This window comes from Hetaerina americana, unplaced genomic scaffold (assembly GCF_022747635.1).
Source record: "Hetaerina americana unplaced genomic scaffold, ioHetAmer1.1.p SCAF_5, whole genome shotgun sequence".
NCBI classification, from domain to species: domain Eukaryota; kingdom Metazoa; phylum Arthropoda; class Insecta; order Odonata; family Calopterygidae; genus Hetaerina; species Hetaerina americana.
In genome coordinates this window covers 16,844,910-16,851,464 of record NW_027287095.1, presented here as the reverse complement: position 1 = coordinate 16,851,464, position 6,555 = coordinate 16,844,910, and the positions used below count along the sequence as shown (strand labels likewise).

Below are 6,555 nucleotides of genomic sequence, written 5' to 3'. Positions count from 1 at the left end.
AGTGACTGCCAACCATACGATACGCACCTGTTGTTGTGTGCTGGTTTGGGTTAGGTTTTTGATGGCTTTAGCGCATTTCTGTGCTCCTAAGACTTGAGGGGACACAAAATATCTTTAAGCCCTGTAATTCTTACGGCGATAACTCATTCTTTAGCTCAGCATACTTCTCTACCTCCCCTACTTTCATCCAAAATGCCTATTCTCCATTCCTCCCTTTACCTTGCTTTCGTAGCACCCTCCCCTCTACGCGTCACAGTCTCCGCAGCATCCCATTGCCACCTCTCCTGTATCCTCTTGCCCTGAAATCTCCAAAACTGTTTTTGTCCTTCTTTCCGTCTTTTTAATTTTTTCCATCCTTCTCCACACCCATGTCTCTAAAGATTCCTAACCCACGCCTATTCGCTCGCTTCAACGGTCACGTTTCCGAGTCAAAAAAGAAGTACCTTCCGTATTAGCGTTTACACCAGCTTTTCTTTCGTTATATACTCAAAGACGCCTGTTCTCAACTCCCCTCTTCGTGAAAACGTTTGCATCTATCGAAAAACCTTCATTTGATGTCCCAACCAATTTGCCCACTTTCTTCTAAACCACTCCTAATCCTCTTCTCCGTCCATTTGCTTATGATCCTTATACTTAAGACTCTAGCTGCGTGTGAAATTAATCATTATTTCCTATAGTCCTCACTTGCTTCTGAGTTTCAATTTTTTTGGGATTGGTATCAATCCCAAAACCTGACCTAACTTCAAAAAACATTCTGCCGATCGAAATTGGAATACCACTCACGAATGAATGGAATGAACTTGTGGAAAGGACGGAAAAAAGGTGAAGTGTGTTGAAGATGGCAAAGTGAAGTGTATTGTCCAGGAGCAGGGAAGCGATGGTGAGGCGTTCCGCTACGGACGCGTTCCAACGAGGGAGGCGCGCCTTCCGACGATAGAGGTATCGGAATGGGCAATTGACAGAGAGTGATAGAAGTACATAATAAATTGGGAAAATGGCAAAGGTTAGAGACTCCGAGGAATGATGAGTTTCCATTTAAAGCACTCGTTATCTTCGAATTCCGCTCGTCCTCAAGACGTGCGTCGGCGGTGATTCTTGAACGGTGAGGTGGTCGGTCGTTGGGCTCGTCGGAAAGCGCTGACTCCTCCCACCTCTGCTCCCCCCCACCCGCCTCATCCCCTTGTCATTGTTGATCTATCTGAAAGGGGGGGGGGAGAGACACACCCGTCTCGGGCGTGTGACCAGGATTACGGGGAGCGCACGGAACTCTTGGTGTCAGCCCGCTACCACGTTTGTTGCCTTGTTTCCGGGGACGGCAAGAAGACGGCGCTTCTTCATCGAGCACCACGAAACAAGCCGATGCACAGACTGCGCTCGTGTGAAATTTTTGTCAGAGGTGGGAATGGCCCTCGTGATTTCCTTGCTGAAAGAAATATTTGTCATTCATGGGACCATTATTTAATTTGTGGATGGGGATGGCGTGTCCCCTTTATTCATGCACGTCATTCATTGCAAAAGCAACCGAAAAAGATTATTCGCCGACGATGCGAACTTCTACCGCCTTATAATAAAATCATATCAGACTGCGGTGCTCTCTACTGCGACCTGAATATCAGTACTTGATTTCAGAAGATGTGCTTCCGATTAAGTCTGAAAAATAGTCGGTAATGAAACGGGAGAGGACACTCTTCAACCCTTAAAGCGGTATATTCAGGGAGGGCACGTAGGTCGTTGAATAAGTCCATAGGGAAAAAATTGAAAAATATATTATTTTCGGTAGTTTTTTCATTTTTCAAAATGATCTGTTATCACCTCGATATACTTATCCCAAAGCCCCTGTAGCCTAATGGATAAGGCATCGGTCTCCTAAACTGGGGATTGGGGGTTCGATTCCCCCTTGGGGTACATTTTTTCTATGTAGAAGAGCAGAAGAGGATAGGACCGTATGGAGAACTCTAGGGCAAAGAAGAAATAGATGGATCGGGCACACATTCAGGCACAATGGGTTAATTAGGAATATAATAGAAGGTTAAATAGATGGGAAGATTCCACGAGGAAGACCAAGAGACATGTACATAGGACGAATTATGAAGGGCGTAAAACAGAGAAGGTATCAGGGATTGAGGGAATTGACATTGAATAGAGTAGAATGGAGGGCTGCAGTAAAGCAATCCTAGGATTGAAATACGGATGATGATGATTCTTAGCCCCAGCGTGTCTCCAACATTTTTAAGCCTTACAAAAAGTAGGATTTGGGAAGTTCCTCGATATGGACATCTGGGTTGGCGATGACCTCCTCGTTCGACGTAGATCGTTTCCCGCCGAGAGATTTTTTCAAGTTTGGAAATAAAAACAAGTCACCGAGGGTCAAATACGTGAACAGGGCGAATGTTGTAACAAATCGTACCTAATTTTCATAATTTTCGCCGTCGAAACTGTCAGGTGTGCACCCGTGGATTGTGTTTAGGGAAGAGAAGTTTTTTTTCTTTGCCAATGGAGGACACTTTTTCTTGATTTATTAGATCAACAGGTAATTGATGGTTTCCGGCGTAACTTTATGGAATCGATTCATATTGGAAATAAAAAAATATTAACTGATGTGATCACACAATAAATTTATTCCGTCAAAATTTTGAACGTCGAAACTCGGGTCGTATCGTAATAAATTTTCTGTGGAATCACAAAGTTACTATTTTTCATTTTCAATAGATCAACAGGTACAAAAACTACGCACAATACTCGTCATTTATCGTTTGTCCTTCTTTGCAAGTAATTGACGTAGATAATTCCGCGTTGAATCCCAAAATGCCGTGGCCATCACCTTTTCGGAAGATAGTGTGAGCCTCATCTCTGGGATTTTCTTAGGAATTATTGAACGACCCACGTAGTTCGTTTGGCTCAACCAAATATGGGCATTTCGGTATCTTTCGACCGTTCCTTTGTCTCTGGAGTGTAGTGTTGTTTCAATGCTTCATCCACGGTTGATAATAAACACAGAAACTCATAAGGAATGAGACAGAAAAGCACCAAAACAGCCTCCCAAATCGACCATATGATTGCTTTTATTCTCTACTGAGAGCAAACACGGCATCCATCTTGCCGAGATTTTTGTATGTACACCCAATATTCCTTGCATAATTGAAATCACTTTGCCTAGTGGTATGCCTGTGGCTCTAACTATTTCGAAAACTTTGATTCATCGATCACTCAAAACCATGCCGTGGCTTTTGTCAATCAATTCGAAGGCAGTCACTTCCACGAGCAATGTTCATCATTTGTGGATTTACGGCCTCGTTGAAACTTATTTACCCAATTGTATGCCGTGGCAAACACAGATGTGCCGTGAACTTCGTCCTACCCGGCATTGATCTCTTTTTTGGTGTTAGACCCTTCAAATGGAAGTATTTATTCATCGCAGGAAACTCATTTTTTTCATTTTTTTTAATTAATAAAACTACGAAAATGAAACCACGGGATGGAGGTAGCTGAAACTTTGACAGCAGTCTATCGAGATATGAGGTTAACCAAAGGCAAAAATTTCCCGATACTATATATATATATATATATATATATATATATATATATATATATATATATATATATATATATAGATATAGATATATATAGATATATATATATATATATGTGCACTTTTTCAATTTATATGCATAGAGATTCGTTAGAATTATAGATACATTCCTTACTTAAAAGGTATTTTCAACGTTAGGTTCATTTGGATGTTAGAAGTATGATAAGGGCCTCAATATTCCTCACTGAAATGCAGAGACAGTAAGAATTAGTCCTGATGTTGTATCTGGCACACTGTCCTGAAATACAGACATTATTACTAGTTGAAATTAGTTCCTATATTAGTCCGCCTATTTCGCGATCAGTTGTGGGTCAGTTGGGTAACGTGGCCACGTTTCAATGAAATTTTATCCTGCGGCCCCGAAGAATTAAGCGTAACATATGGGGAACGTTAGGGAATTCCGAAGACTGCATGGGGCGAAGGGGGGGGGGAAGAGGGGAGGCCGAGGACGGACTAGGAGATGCGGGAAATGTCGGTGGCAGAAAAACATCTGAGGGAACGAAGGGATTGCTTGATTGGAACAGGCCGTAAATCGGATTGTCTCCGCAATTGCCAATCCTCACATTCATTACTCGTGATCTACATACAATGTACAAGTATATAGGTGTTCTACTGTGACGCACCGCTAGGGTGTGTGGCAGGGGGTGATTCCACGCGAGACTTTCGACGGAAAAATCATTAGTTGTTTAAATGTTAGATGCCTGTTAGTATTTAATAAAAAAAATTGAAATGATCGAAACAATGTTCACAACAGCTGACTTGCACTTCGTAATGTACGTCTTAACATACTTCTCCGCGACCCGCTCGCAAGGAAAACAAGAAATGTGGGTTAGGTGTAATTATGGTCTCTCACTATGCCACTCACCATTAGGTGAGATTTGCATTCGGTTGCCAAAGCAACCTCCGGGTTGCTTTCTGTGGTCTAATTTACGTACGTACATTTAGCCATACTATTATAATGGTAAGCATTGTAATTAACCTTGTTCATCAAGGAAGACATTGTGCAAATACCAATATTGTGAAAATGTCACTTCGGAATTCCTCGGCCTAATGGAATGAGTTTCGCTGTATTCGTCATCATTGCTCCACCGCAAGTAATTAATATACCAAAATCGTTCGGGGGAGGTGGTCTTTTTCAGCGCACATCCGCGATTGATCCGATTCATACAATTACTCTCGGTGAAGTGCACTTTCGTTAATCTTAAATTCGCTTTTATTTAAAGAGGGGTGTGTTTGTTTGATATCAATGAACAGCCCCGACAGTTAAATTAGCTGGGAGCACGTGGGCGGGTTTATGCACATACAGTGTGCGGCGCTTCAATCCGGACAAACACGCGTTTCCTCGAATGAGATTACCTCGACGGGTTGGCGAAACCATGCCCAAAAACTTCTCCGAAGCATTATATTTAGCCAAAATATCGCAAACAGTTGATCTGGGGTACCAGAAGAATCGAAATATTTCGAAATACGTATAACACCCAGCGCGAACACTTTAGATTGTTGGCTCTTCGATTGTTCTCCGCACTTGGACGTAAAATCTCGACCATTTTGAGGTTATGACTGTTTACTAGATGCCCGTAGCTTTCAAGAACGCCAATCGCGACCTGCAGTGGAACTACGATATGGCGGGAAATTCATATTGAAATTTGTGGATCCTTACAGGTGGCAGAAGGGGTTAACAAATAAACCAAATTGACCCAACGTGATAAAAGGACGTTCCTACGAGGGTTGACCGCACTCTGTTCCTGCGTACCTTGCGAATTGGGGGGGGGGGTTCGCGGTGCCCTTTCCCCCCTCCCCTCCCCCACGGGCCGCTGACACTCCTCAATGAGTGACCATGACCGACGAGTGACGCCGGGTCTAAAAATAATGACCCCTCTCCCCCCCCCCCGCCTCCCTCCCCCCCTGTTAGATTGCCAGCCGATCGTCTCTTGCTCATTCCCCTTGTTGTCTCTCTCCGGCGCGCGCGGCGCATCAAGTGCCCAGGTCGAGTGACCCCTCTCTCACCGCTCGTTTTATTTCCCTTGCTCAAATGGCGTCAACCGTGCCGTCGAAATGAGAGAGCAAAGGCAAACTTACTTTCGACACAGTCAGTTTCGCTCGCAGTTGATGCGCGCGGTCACTGGAGCGTTGTTTAAAAACAATTCGGTCCTGCAAACGGACGGCTCCAGCTCGAGGAAGCCGGCCTAATCTAGCTGGAGGCAACTCATCCACCCATCAGCAATAAAGAGTCCAGTTCCTCATCTCGTGTGGCGCCTCCTACCCATTGGACTACCCCGCCCATAACTCCATACCAAAATTCAATGAAAAATATTTATTCCTCTCAATATTTTGTAGTTATTCGTATTGGGCATGGTGTATCTTGCGTTTTGGCCCAGAAAATTTAGTTTCGGTGAATGTCGTGTTGTGTTTAGACACCTTCCTCCACCTTCCGTTTCCGAGTTAATCAGTTTTGACAGTAGCTCACCTTTTTTTATGTATAAAAAAATACAACAAACCTTGGAAGGACAATTCCATGAAACGACGTCACTGCCCCAAAAGCCCATAAAACTTGGTAGAATTCACTGCTTTTCAAATGAAAGGTCATTCACATTTTGTCTTTCAGTTTCTCTCCAGAGCTGTTATGTGCTGAAAAGTCGCTCGTTTATTAAGGCTTTAGGAAAAAAATTGAAAAATAAGTTGTTTTGAGTAATTTTATTCATTTTTCAAAGTGTTTATTAAGGCTTTAGGAAAAAAATTGAAAAATAAGTTGTTTTGAGTAATTTTATTCATTTTTCAAAGTAATCTCGTTTTTAGCTCGATGAACGAATCCTTCGCAGGATTTCGTAAGGTTCTCAAAATTGGCATCTTTGTTGGCGATGCACTCCTCGTTCGTCATGAATCACTTGCCTCAGAGAGCCATTGTTTCGAGTTTGAAAATAAAAAACAAGTCACATGGGGGGAATTTCTGATGAATACGGTGGATG

The 6,555-nt window shown here is 43.0% G+C and overlaps 1 non-coding gene across 1 annotated transcript; it reads left to right on the top strand.

Moving 5' to 3' along the window:
* Window positions 1–1,832: 1,832 nt before the first annotated feature.
* Window positions 1,833–1,905, top strand: TRNAR-CCU (transfer RNA arginine (anticodon CCU)). Its single transcript has one exon. It is a non-coding gene; the product is annotated as a tRNA-Arg (tRNA).
* The last annotated feature ends 4,650 nt before the right edge of the window (window positions 1,906–6,555 follow it).